Source organism: Chaetodon auriga, unplaced genomic scaffold (assembly GCF_051107435.1).
Source record: "Chaetodon auriga isolate fChaAug3 unplaced genomic scaffold, fChaAug3.hap1 Scaffold_214, whole genome shotgun sequence".
NCBI classification, from domain to species: Eukaryota; Metazoa; Chordata; class Actinopteri; order Chaetodontiformes; family Chaetodontidae; genus Chaetodon; species Chaetodon auriga.
The window spans coordinates 269,223-284,689 of NW_027481984.1; positions in this window are offsets into that span (position 1 = coordinate 269,223).

Below are 15,467 nucleotides of genomic sequence, written 5' to 3' on the forward strand. Positions count from 1 at the left end.
ATGTTTCTACAGTGGAATTGTCATTCTCACACAGTTTGATACATAAAAACACATGAATCTGAAATAAGCACATACTGTCATTTTCCGCTCAAAATAACGCTATTTGAGCGAGAAAAGCACAAAATGAACATATACTGCACTTTTCACACTAACTCAACACGAATTCAAAAGAAACCATGCTGGCCTTCAAAAACATGCAAGAATTGATGTTTCTAAAGTGGAAATGTCATTCTCTGACAGTTTGACAAATAAATACAAATGAATCTAAAATACTCATATTCCGTCATTTTCAAGTCAGAATAACGCTATTTGAGCGAGAAAAGCACAAAATGAACATATACTGCACTTTTCACACTAACTCAACAGGAATTCAAAATAAACCATGCTGTCCTTCAAAAACATGCAAGAATTGATGTTTCTAAAGTGGAAATGTCATTCTATGACAGTTTGACAAATAAATACAAATGAATCTAAAATACTCATATTCCGTCATTTTCAGGTCAAAATAACGCTATTTGAGCGAGAAAAGCACAAAATGAACATATACTGCACTTTTCAAACTAACTCAAGACGAATTCAAAAGAAACCATGCTGGCCTTCAAAAACATGCAAGAATTGATGTTTCTAAAGTGGAAATGTCATTCTATGACAGTTTGACAAATAAATACAAATGAATCTAAAATACTCATATTCCGTCATTTTCAGGTCAAAATAACGCTATTTGAGCGAGAAAAGCACAAAATGAACATATACTGCACTTTTCACACTAACTCAACACGAATTCAAAAGAAACCATGCTGGCCTTCAAAAACATGCAAGAATTGATGTTTCTAAAGTGGAAATGTCATTCTATGACAGCTTGACAAATAAATACAAATGAATCTAAAATACTCATATTCCGTCATTTTCAGGTCAAAATAACGCTATTTGAGCGAGAAAAGCACAAAATGAACATATACTGCACTTTTCACACTAACTCAACACGAATTCAAAATAAACCATGCTGTCCTTCAAAAACATGCAAGACTTGATGTTTCTACAGTGGAATTGTCATTCTCACACAGTTTGATACATAAAAACACATGAATCTGAAATAAGCACATACTGTCATTTTCCGCTCAAAATAACGCTATTTGAGCGAGAAAAGCACAAAATGAACATATACTGCACTTTTCACACTAACTCAACAGGAATTCAAAATAAACCATGCTGTCCTTCAAAAACATGCAAGACTTGATGTTTCTACAGTGGAATTGTCATTCTCACACAGTTTGATACATAAAAACACATGAATCTAAAATACTCATATTCCGTCATTTTCAAGTCAGAATAACGCTATTTGAGCGAGAAAAGCACAAAATGAACATATACTGCACTTTTCACACTAACTCAACACGAATTCAAAAGAAACCATGCTGGCCTTCAAAAACATGCAAGAATTGATGTTTCTAAAGTGGAAATGTCATTCTATGACAGTTTGACAAATAAATACAAATGAATCTAAAATACTCATATTCCGTCATTTTCAGGTCAAAATAACGCTATTTGAGCGAGAAAAGCACAAAATGAACATATACTGCACTTTTCACACTAACTCAACACGAATTCAAAAGAAACCATGCTGGCCTTCAAAAACATGCAAGAATTGATGTTTCTAAAGTGGAAATGTCATTCTATGACAGCTTGACAAATAAATACAAATGAATCTAAAATACTCATATTCCGTCATTTTCAGGTCAAAATAACGCTATTTGAGCGAGAAAAGCACAAAATGAACATATACTGCACTTTTCACACTAACTCAACACGAATTCAAAATAAACCATGCTGTCCTTCAAAAACATGCAAGACTTGATGTTTCTACAGTGGAATTGTCATTCTCACACAGTTTGATACATAAAAACACATGAATCTGAAATAAGCACATACTGTCATTTTCCGCTCAAAATAACGCTATTTGAGCGAGAAAAGCACAAAATGAACATATACTGCACTTTTCACACTAACTCAACAGGAATTCAAAATAAACCATGCTGTCCTTCAAAAACATGCAAGACTTGATGTTTCTACAGTGGAATTGTCATTCTCACACAGTTTGATACATAAAAACACATGAATCTAAAATACTCATATTCCGTCATTTTCAAGTCAGAATAACGCTATTTGAGCGAGAAAAGCACAAAATGAACATATACTGCACTTTTCACACTAACTCAACACGAATTCAAAAGAAACCATGCTGGCCTTCAAAAACATGCAAGAATTGATGTTTCTAAAGTGGAAATGTCATTCTATGACAGTTTGACAAATAAATACAAATGAATCTAAAATACTCATATTCCGTCATTTTCAGGTCAAGATAACGCTATTTGAGCGAGAAAAGCACAAAATGAACATATACTGCACTTTTCACACTAACTCAACACGAATTCAAAAGAAACCATGCTGGCCTTCAAAAACATGCAAGAATTGATGTTTCTAAAGTGGAAATGTCATTCTATGACAGTTTGACAAATAAATACAAATGAATCTAAAATACTCATATTCCGTCATTTTCAGGTCAAAATAACGCTATTTGAGCGAGAAAAGCACAAAATGAACATATACTGCACTTTTCACACTAACTCAACACGAATTCAAAAGAAACCATGCTGTCCTTCAAAAACATGCAAGAATTTATGTTTCTAAAGTGGAAATGTCATTCTCTGACAGTTTGACAAATAAATACAAATGAATCTAAAATACTCATATTCCGTCATTTTCAGGTCAAAATAACGCTATTTGAGCGAGAAAAGCACAAAATGAACATATACTGCACTTTTCACACTAACTCAACACGAATTCAAAAGAAACCATGCTGGCCTTCAAAAACATGCAAGAATTGATGTTTCTAAAGTGGAAATGTCATTCTATGACAGTTTGACAAATAAATACAAATGAATCTAAAATACTCATATTCCGTCATTTTCAAGTCAGAATAACGCTATTTGACCGAGAAAAGCACAAAATGAACATATACTGCACTTTTCACACTAACTCAACACGAATTCAAAAGAAACCATGCTGGCCTTCAAAAACATGCAAGAATTGATGTTTCTAAAGTGGAAATGTCATTCTATGACAGCTTGACAAATAAATACAAATGAATCTAAAATACTCATATTCCGTCATTTTCAGGTCAAAATAACGCTATTTGAGCGAGAAAAGCACAAAATGAACATATACTGCACTTTTCACACTAACTCAACACGAATTCAAAATAAACCATGCTGTCCTTCAAAAACATGCAAGACTTGATGTTTCTACAGTGGAATTGTCATTCTCTGACAGTTTGACAAATAAATACAAATGAATCTAAAATACTCATATTCCGTCATTTTCAAGTCAGAATAACGCTATTTGAGCGAGAAAAGCACAAAATGAACATATACTGCACTTTTCACACTAACTCAACAGGAATTCAAAATAAACCATGCTGTCCTTCAAAAACATGCAAGACTTGATGTTTCTACAGTGGAAATGTCATTCTATGACAGTTTGATACATAAAAACACATGAATCTGAAATAAGCACATACTGTCATTTTCCGCTCAAAATAACGCTATTTGAGCGAGAAAAGCACAAAATGAACATATACTGCACTTTTCACACTAACTCAACACGAATTCAAAAGAAACCATGCTGTCCTTCAAAAACATGCAAGAATTGATGTTTCTAAAGTGGAAATGTCATTCTCTGACAGTTTGACAAATAAATACAAATGAATCTAAAATACTCATATTCCGTCATTTTCAAGTCAGAATAACGCTATTTGAGCGAGAAAAGCACAAAATGAACATATACTGCACTTTTCACACTAACTCAACACGAATTCAAAAGAAACCATGCTGGCCTTCAAAAACATGCAAGAATTGATGTTTCTAAAGTGGAAATGTCATTCTCTGACAGTTTGACAAATAAATAAAAATGAATCTAAAATACTCATATTCCGTCATTTTCAAGTCAGAATAACGCTATTTGAGCGAGAAAAGCACAAAATGAACATATACTGCACTTTTCACACTAACTCAACAGGAATTCAAAATAAACCATGCTGTCCTTCAAAAACATGCAAGACTTGATGTTTCTACAGTGGAAATGTCATTCTATGACAGTTTGATACATAAAAACACATGAATCTGAAATAAGCACATACTGTCATTTTCCGCTCAAAATAACGCTATTTGAGCGAGAAAAGCACAAAATGAACATATACTGCACTTTTCACACTAACTCAACACGAATTCAAAAGAAACCATGCTGGCCTTCAAAAACATGCAAGAATTGATGTTTCTAAAGTGGAATTGTCATTCTCACACAGTTTGATACATAAAAACACATGAATCTGAAATAAGCACATACTGTCATTTTCCGCTCAAAATAACGCTATTTGAGCGAGAAAAGCACAAAATGAACATATACTGCACTTTTCACACTAACTCAACAGGAATTCAAAATAAACCATGCTGTCCTTCAAAAACATGCAAGAATTGATGTTTCTAAAGTGGAAATGTCATTCTATGACAGTTTGACAAATAAATACAAATGAATCTAAAATACTCATATTCCGTCATTTTCAGGTCAAAATAACGCTATTTGAGCGAGAAAAGCACAAAATGAACATATACTGCACTTTTCACACTAACTCAACACGAATTCAAAAGAAACCATGCTGGCCTTCAAAAACATGCAAGAATTGATGTTTCTAAAGTGGAAATGTCATTCTATGACAGCTTGACAAATAAATACAAATGAATCTAAAATACTCATATTCCGTCATTTTCAGGTCAAAATAACGCTATTTGAGCGAGAAAAGCACAAAATGAACATATACTGCACTTTTCACACTAACTCAACACGAATTCAAAATAAACCATGCTGTCCTTCAAAAACATGCAAGACTTGATGTTTCTACAGTGGAATTGTCATTCTCACACAGTTTGATACATAAAAACACATGAATCTGAAATAAGCACATACTGTCATTTTCCGCTCAAAATAACGCTATTTGAGCGAGAAAAGCACAAAATGAACATATACTGCACTTTTCACACTAACTCAACAGGAATTCAAAATAAACCATGCTGTCCTTCAAAAACATGCAAGACTTGATGTTTCTACAGTGGAATTGTCATTCTCACACAGTTTGATACATAAAAACACATGAATCTAAAATACTCATATTCCGTCATTTTCAAGTCAGAATAACGCTATTTGAGCGAGAAAAGCACAAAATGAACATATACTGCACTTTTCACACTAACTCAACACGAATTCAAAAGAAACCATGCTGGCCTTCAAAAACATGCAAGAATTGATGTTTCTAAAGTGGAAATGTCATTCTATGACAGTTTGACAAATAAATACAAATGAATCTAAAATACTCATATTCCGTCATTTTCAGGTCAAGATAACGCTATTTGAGCGAGAAAAGCACAAAATGAACATATACTGCACTTTTCACACTAACTCAACACGAATTCAAAAGAAACCATGCTGGCCTTCAAAAACATGCAAGAATTGATGTTTCTAAAGTGGAAATGTCATTCTATGACAGTTTGACAAATAAATACAAATGAATCTAAAATACTCATATTCCGTCATTTTCAGGTCAAAATAACGCTATTTGAGCGAGAAAAGCACAAAATGAACATATACTGCACTTTTCACACTAACTCAACACGAATTCAAAAGAAACCATGCTGTCCTTCAAAAACATGCAAGAATTTATGTTTCTAAAGTGGAAATGTCATTCTCTGACAGTTTGACAAATAAATACAAATGAATCTAAAATACTCATATTCCGTCATTTTCAGGTCAAAATAACGCTATTTGAGCGAGAAAAGCACAAAATGAACATATACTGCACTTTTCACACTAACTCAACACGAATTCAAAAGAAACCATGCTGGCCTTCAAAAACATGCAAGAATTGATGTTTCTAAAGTGGAAATGTCATTCTATGACAGTTTGACAAATAAATACAAATGAATCTAAAATACTCATATTCCGTCATTTTCAAGTCAGAATAACGCTATTTGACCGAGAAAAGCACAAAATGAACATATACTGCACTTTTCACACTAACTCAACACGAATTCAAAAGAAACCATGCTGGCCTTCAAAAACATGCAAGAATTGATGTTTCTAAAGTGGAAATGTCATTCTATGACAGCTTGACAAATAAATACAAATGAATCTAAAATACTCATATTCCGTCATTTTCAGGTCAAAATAACGCTATTTGAGCGAGAAAAGCACAAAATGAACATATACTGCACTTTTCACACTAACTCAACACGAATTCAAAATAAACCATGCTGTCCTTCAAAAACATGCAAGACTTGATGTTTCTACAGTGGAATTGTCATTCTCTGACAGTTTGACAAATAAATACAAATGAATCTAAAATACTCATATTCCGTCATTTTCAAGTCAGAATAACGCTATTTGAGCGAGAAAAGCACAAAATGAACATATACTGCACTTTTCACACTAACTCAACAGGAATTCAAAATAAACCATGCTGTCCTTCAAAAACATGCAAGACTTGATGTTTCTACAGTGGAAATGTCATTCTATGACAGTTTGATACATAAAAACACATGAATCTGAAATAAGCACATACTGTCATTTTCCGCTCAAAATAACGCTATTTGAGCGAGAAAAGCACAAAATGAACATATACTGCACTTTTCACACTAACTCAACACGAATTCAAAAGAAACCATGCTGTCCTTCAAAAACATGCAAGAATTGATGTTTCTAAAGTGGAAATGTCATTCTCTGACAGTTTGACAAATAAATACAAATGAATCTAAAATACTCATATTCCGTCATTTTCAAGTCAGAATAACGCTATTTGAGCGAGAAAAGCACAAAATGAACATATACTGCACTTTTCACACTAACTCAACACGAATTCAAAAGAAACCATGCTGGCCTTCAAAAACATGCAAGAATTGATGTTTCTAAAGTGGAAATGTCATTCTCTGACAGTTTGACAAATAAATAAAAATGAATCTAAAATACTCATATTCCGTCATTTTCAAGTCAGAATAACGCTATTTGAGCGAGAAAAGCACAAAATGAACATATACTGCACTTTTCACACTAACTCAACAGGAATTCAAAATAAACCATGCTGTCCTTCAAAAACATGCAAGACTTGATGTTTCTACAGTGGAAATGTCATTCTATGACAGTTTGATACATAAAAACACATGAATCTGAAATAAGCACATACTGTCATTTTCCGCTCAAAATAACGCTATTTGAGCGAGAAAAGCACAAAATGAACATATACTGCACTTTTCACACTAACTCAACACGAATTCAAAAGAAACCATGCTGGCCTTCAAAAACATGCAAGAATTGATGTTTCTAAAGTGGAATTGTCATTCTCACACAGTTTGATACATAAAAACACATGAATCTGAAATAAGCACATACTGTCATTTTCCGCTCAAAATAACGCTATTTGAGCGAGAAAAGCACAAAATGAACATATACTGCACTTTTCACACTAACTCAACAGGAATTCAAAATAAACCATGCTGTCCTTCAAAAACATGCAAGAATTGATGTTTCTAAAGTGGAAATGTCATTCTATGACAGTTTGACAAATAAATACAAATGAATCTAAAATACTCATATTCCGTCATTTTCAGGTCAAAATAACGCTATTTGAGCGAGAAAAGCACAAAATGAACATATACTGCACTTTTCACACTAACTCAACACGAATTCAAAAGAAACCATGCTGGCCTTCAAAAACATGCAAGAATTGATGTTTCTAAAGTGGAAATGTCATTCTATGACAGTTTGACAAATAAATACAAATGAATCTAAAATACTCATATTCCGTCATTTTCAGGTCAAAATAACGCTATTTGAGCGAGAAAAGCACAAAATGAACATATACTGCACTTTTCACACTAACTCAACACGAATTCAAAAGAAACCATGCTGGCCTTCAAAAACATGCAAGAATTGATGTTTCTAAAGTGGAAATGTCATTCTATGACAGTTTGACAAATAAATACAAATGAATCTAAAATACTCATATTCCGTCATTTTCAGGTCAAAATAACGCTATTTGAGCGAGAAAAGCACAAAATGAACATATACTGCACTTTTCACACTAACTCAACACGAATTCAAAAGAAACCATGCTGGCCTTCAAAAACATGCAAGAATTGATGTTTCTAAAGTGGAAATGTCATTCTATGACAGTTTGACAAATAAATACAAATGAATCTAAAATACTCATATTCCGTCATTTTCAGGTCAAAATAACGCTATTTGAGCGAGAAAAGCACAAAATGAACATATACTGCACTTTTCACACTAACTCAACACGAATTCAAAAGAAACCATGCTGTCCTTCAAAAACATGCAAGAATTGATGTTTCTAAAGTGGAAATGTCATTCTCTGACAGTTTGACAAATAAATACAAATGAATCTAAAATACTCATATTCCGTCATTTTCAAGTCAGAATAACGCTATTTGAGCGAGAAAAGCACAAAATGAACATATACTGCACTTTTCACACTAACTCAACACGAATTCAAAAGAAACCATGCTGTCCTTCAAAAACATGCAAGACTTGATGTTTCTACAGTGGAAATGTCATTCTATGACAGTTTGATACATAAAAACACATGAATCTGAAATAAGCACATACTGTCATTTTCCGCTCAAAATAACGCTATTTGAGCGAGAAAAGCACAAAATGAACATATACTGCACTTTTCACACTAACTCAACAGGAATTCAAAATAAACCATGCTGTCCTTCAAAAACATGCAAGACTTGATGTTTCTACAGTGGAATTGTCATTCTCACACAGTTTGATACATAAAAACACATGAATCTAAAATACTCATATTCCGTCATTTTCAAGTCAGAATAACGCTATTTGAGCGAGAAAAGCACAAAATGAACATATACTGCACTTTTCACACTAACTCAACACGAATTCAAAAGAAACCATGCTGGCCTTCAAAAACATGCAAGAATTGATGTTTCTAAAGTGGAAATGTCATTCTATGACAGTTTGACAAATAAATACAAATGAATCTAAAATACTCATATTCCGTCATTTTCAGGTCAAGATAACGCTATTTGAGCGAGAAAAGCACAAAATGAACATATACTGCACTTTTCACACTAACTCAACACGAATTCAAAAGAAACCATGCTGGCCTTCAAAAACATGCAAGAATTGATGTTTCTAAAGTGGAAATGTCATTCTATGACAGTTTGACAAATAAATACAAATGAATCTAAAATACTCATATTCCGTCATTTTCAGGTCAAAATAACGCTATTTGAGCGAGAAAAGCACAAAATGAACATATACTGCACTTTTCACACTAACTCAACACGAATTCAAAAGAAACCATGCTGTCCTTCAAAAACATGCAAGAATTGATGTTTCTAAAGTGGAAATGTCATTCTCTGACAGTTTGACAAATAAATACAAATGAATCTAAAATACTCATATTCCGTCATTTTCAGGTCAAAATAACGCTATTTGAGCGAGAAAAGCACAAAATGAACATATACTGCACTTTTCACACTAACTCAACACGAATTCAAAAGAAACCATGCTGGCCTTCAAAAACATGCAAGAATTGATGTTTCTAAAGTGGAAATGTCATTCTATGACAGTTTGACAAATAAATACAAATGAATCTAAAATACTCATATTCCGTCATTTTCAAGTCAGAATAACGCTATTTGACCGAGAAAAGCACAAAATGAACATATACTGCACTTTTCACACTAACTCAACACGAATTCAAAAGAAACCATGCTGGCCTTCAAAAACATGCAAGAATTGATGTTTCTAAAGTGGAAATGTCATTCTATGACAGCTTGACAAATAAATACAAATGAATCTAAAATACTCATATTCCGTCATTTTCAGGTCAAAATAACGCTATTTGAGCGAGAAAAGCACAAAATGAACATATACTGCACTTTTCACACTAACTCAACACGAATTCAAAATAAACCATGCTGTCCTTCAAAAACATGCAAGACTTGATGTTTCTACAGTGGAATTGTCATTCTCTGACAGTTTGACAAATAAATACAAATGAATCTAAAATACTCATATTCCGTCATTTTCAAGTCAGAATAACGCTATTTGAGCGAGAAAAGCACAAAATGAACATATACTGCACTTTTCACACTAACTCAACAGGAATTCAAAATAAACCATGCTGTCCTTCAAAAACATGCAAGACTTGATGTTTCTACAGTGGAAATGTCATTCTATGACAGTTTGATACATAAAAACACATGAATCTGAAATAAGCACATACTGTCATTTTCCGCTCAAAATAACGCTATTTGAGCGAGAAAAGCACAAAATGAACATATACTGCACTTTTCACACTAACTCAACACGAATTCAAAAGAAACCATGCTGTCCTTCAAAAACATGCAAGAATTGATGTTTCTAAAGTGGAAATGTCATTCTCTGACAGTTTGACAAATAAATACAAATGAATCTAAAATACTCATATTCCGTCATTTTCAAGTCAGAATAACGCTATTTGAGCGAGAAAAGCACAAAATGAACATATACTGCACTTTTCACACTAACTCAACACGAATTCAAAAGAAACCATGCTGGCCTTCAAAAACATGCAAGAATTGATGTTTCTAAAGTGGAAATGTCATTCTCTGACAGTTTGACAAATAAATAAAAATGAATCTAAAATACTCATATTCCGTCATTTTCAAGTCAGAATAACGCTATTTGAGCGAGAAAAGCACAAAATGAACATATACTGCACTTTTCACACTAACTCAACAGGAATTCAAAATAAACCATGCTGTCCTTCAAAAACATGCAAGACTTGATGTTTCTACAGTGGAAATGTCATTCTATGACAGTTTGATACATAAAAACACATGAATCTGAAATAAGCACATACTGTCATTTTCCGCTCAAAATAACGCTATTTGAGCGAGAAAAGCACAAAATGAACATATACTGCACTTTTCACACTAACTCAACACGAATTCAAAAGAAACCATGCTGGCCTTCAAAAACATGCAAGAATTGATGTTTCTAAAGTGGAATTGTCATTCTCACACAGTTTGATACATAAAAACACATGAATCTGAAATAAGCACATACTGTCATTTTCCGCTCAAAATAACGCTATTTGAGCGAGAAAAGCACAAAATGAACATATACTGCACTTTTCACACTAACTCAACAGGAATTCAAAATAAACCATGCTGTCCTTCAAAAACATGCAAGAATTGATGTTTCTAAAGTGGAAATGTCATTCTATGACAGTTTGACAAATAAATACAAATGAATCTAAAATACTCATATTCCGTCATTTTCAGGTCAAAATAACGCTATTTGAGCGAGTAAAGCACAAAATGAACATATACTGCACTTTTCACACTAACTCAACACGAATTCAAAAGAAACCATGCTGGCCTTCAAAAACATGCAAGAATTGATGTTTCTAAAGTGGAAATGTCATTCTATGACAGTTTGACAAATAAATACAAATGAATCTAAAATACTCATATTCCGTCATTTTCAGGTCAAAATAACGCTATTTGAGCGAGAAAAGCACAAAATGAACATATACTGCACTTTTCACACTAACTCAACACGAATTCAAAAGAAACCATGCTGGCCTTCAAAAACATGCAAGAATTGATGTTTCTAAAGTGGAAATGTCATTCTATGACAGTTTGACAAATAAATACAAATGAATCTAAAATACTCATATTCCGTCATTTTCAGGTCAAAATAACGCTATTTGAGCGAGAAAAGCACAAAATGAACATATACTGCACTTTTCACACTAACTCAACACGAATTCAAAAGAAATCATGCTGGCCTTCAAAAACATGCAAGAATTGATGTTTCTAAAGTGGAAATGTCATTCTATGACAGTTTGACAAATAAATACAAATGAATCTAAAATACTCATATTCCGTCATTTTCAGGTCAAAATAACGCTATTTGAGCGAGAAAAGCACAAAATGAACATATACTGCACTTTTCACACTAACTCAACACGAATTCAAAAGAAACCATGCTGTCCTTCAAAAACATGCAAGAATTGATGTTTCTAAAGTGGAAATGTCATTCTCTGACAGTTTGACAAATAAATACAAATGAATCTAAAATACTCATATTCCGTCATTTTCAAGTCAGAATAACGCTATTTGAGCGAGAAAAGCACAAAATGAACATATACTGCACTTTTCACACTAACTCAACACGAATTCAAAAGAAACCATGCTGTCCTTCAAAAACATGCAAGACTTGATGTTTCTACAGTGGAAATGTCATTCTATGACAGTTTGATACATAAAAACACATGAATCTGAAATAAGCACATACTGTCATTTTCCGCTCAAAATAACGCTATTTGAGCGAGAAAAGCACAAAATGAACATATACTGCACTTTTCACACTAACTCAACACGAATTCAAAAGAAACCATGCTGTCCTTCAAAAACATGCAAGAATTGATGTTTCTAAAGTGGAAATGTCATTCTCTGACAGTTTGACAAATAAATACAAATGAATCTAAAATACTCATATTCCGTCATTTTCAAGTCAGAATAACGCTATTTGAGCGAGAAAAGCACAAAATGAACATATACTGCACTTTTCACACTAACTCAATACGAATTCAAAATAAACCATGCTGTCCTTCAAAAACATGCAAGACTTGATGTTTCTACAGTGGAATTGTCATTCTCACACAGTTTGATACATAAAAACACATGAATCTGAAATAAGCACATACTGTCATTTTCCGCTCAAAATAACGCTATTTGAGCGAGAAAAGCACAAAATGAACATATACTGCACTTTTCACACTAACTCAACACGAATTCAAAAGAAACCATGCTGGCCTTCAAAAACATGCAAGAATTGATGTTTCTAAAGTGGAATTGTCATTCTCACACAGTTTGATACATAAAAACACATGAATCTGAAATAAGCACATACTGTCATTTTCCGCTCAAAATAACGCTATTTGAGCGAGAAAAGCACAAAATGAACATATACTGCACTTTTCACACTAACTCAACAGGAATTCAAAATAAACCATGCTGTCCTTCAAAAACATGCAAGAATTGATGTTTCTAAAGTGGAAATGTCATTCTATGACAGTTTGACAAATAAATACAAATGAATCTAAAATACTCATATTCCGTCATTTTCAGGTCAAAATAACGCTATTTGAGCGAGAAAAGCACAAAATGAACATATACTGCACTTTTCACACTAACTCAACACGAATTCAAAAGAAACCATGCTGGCCTTCAAAAACATGCAAGAATTGATGTTTCTAAAGTGGAAATGTCATTCTATGACAGTTTGACAAATAAATACAAATGAATCTAAAATACTCATATTCCGTCATTTTCAGGTCAAAATAACGCTATTTGAGCGAGAAAAGCACAAAATGAACATATACTGCACTTTTCACACTAACTCAACACGAATTCAAAAGAAACCATGCTGTCCTTCAAAAACATGCAAGAATTGATGTTTCTAAAGTGGAAATGTCATTCTATGACAGTTTGACAAATAAATACAAATGAATCTAAAATACTCATATTCCGTCATTTTCAGGTCAAAATAACGCTATTTGAGCGAGAAAAGCACAAAATGAACATATACTGCACTTTTCACACTAACTCAACACGAATTCAAAAGAAACCATGCTGTCCTTCAAAAACATGCAAGAATTGATGTTTCTAAAGTGGAAATGTCATTCTCTGACAGTTTGACAAATAAATACAAATGAATCTAAAATACTCATATTCCGTCATTTTCAAGTCAAAATAACGCTATTTGAGCGAGAAAAGCACAAAATGAACATATACTGCACTTTTCACACTAACTCAACAGGAATTCAAAATAAACCATGCTGTCCTTCAAAAACATGCAAGACTTGATGTTTCTACAGTGGAATTGTCATTCTCACACAGTTAGATACATAAAAACACATGAATCTGAAATAAGCACATACTGTCATTTTCCGCTCAAAATAACGCTATTTGAGCGAGAAAAGCACAAAATGAACATATACTGCACTTTTCACACTAACTCAACACGAATTCAAAAGAAACCATGCTGGCCTTCAAAAACATGCAAGAATTGATGTTTCTAAAGTGGAAATGTCATTCTATGACAGTTTGACAAATAAATACAAATGAATCTAAAATACTCATATTCCGTCATTTTCAGGTCAAAATAACGCTATTTGAGCGAGAAAAGCACAAAATGAACATATACTGCACTTTTCACACTAACTCAACACGAATTCAAAAGAAACCATGCTGTCCTTCAAAAACATGCAAGAATTGATGTTTCTAAAGTGGAAATGTCATTCTCTGACAGTTTGACAAATAAATACAAATGAATCTAAAATACTCATATTCCGTCATTTTCAAGTCAAAATAACGCTATTTGAGCGAGAAAAGCACAAAATGAACATATACTGCACTTTTCACACTAACTCAACACGAATTCAAAAGAAACCATGCTGTCCTTCAAAAACATGCAAGAATTGATGTTTCTAAAGTGGAAATGTCATTCTATGACAGTTTGACAAATAAATACAAATGAATCTAAAATACTCATATTCCGTCATTTTCAGGTCAAAATAACGCTATTTGAGCGAGAAAAGCACAAAATGAACATATACTGCACTTTTCACACTAACTCAACACGAATTCAAAAGAAACCATGCTGGCCTTCAAAAACATGCAAGAATTGATGTTTCTAAAGTGGAAATGTCATTCTATGACAGTTTGACAAATAAATACAAATGAATCTAAAATACTCATATTCCGTCATTTTCAGGTCAAAATAACGCTATTTGAGCGAGAAAAGCACAAAATGAACATATACTGCACTTTTCACACTAACTCAACACGAATTCAAAAGAAACCATGCTGTCCTTCAAAAACATGCAAGAATTGATGTTTCTAAAGTGGAAATGTCATTCTCTGACAGTTTGACAAATAAATACAAATGAATCTAAAATACTCATATTCCGTCATTTTCAAGTCAAAATAACGGTATTTGAGCGAGAAAAGCACAAAATGAACATATACTGCACTTTTCACACTAACTCAACACGAATTCAAAAGAAACCATGCTGGCCTTCAAAAACATGCAAGAATTGATGTTTCTAAAGTGGAAATGTCATTCTCTGACAGTTTGACAAATAAATACAAATGAATCTAAAATACTCATATTCCGTCATTTTCAAGTCAAAATAACGCTATTTGAGCGAGAAAAGCACAAAATGAACATATACTGCACTTTTCACACTAACTCAACAGGAATTCAAAATAAACCATGCTGTCCTTCAAAAACATGCAAGACTTGATGTTTCTACAGTGGAA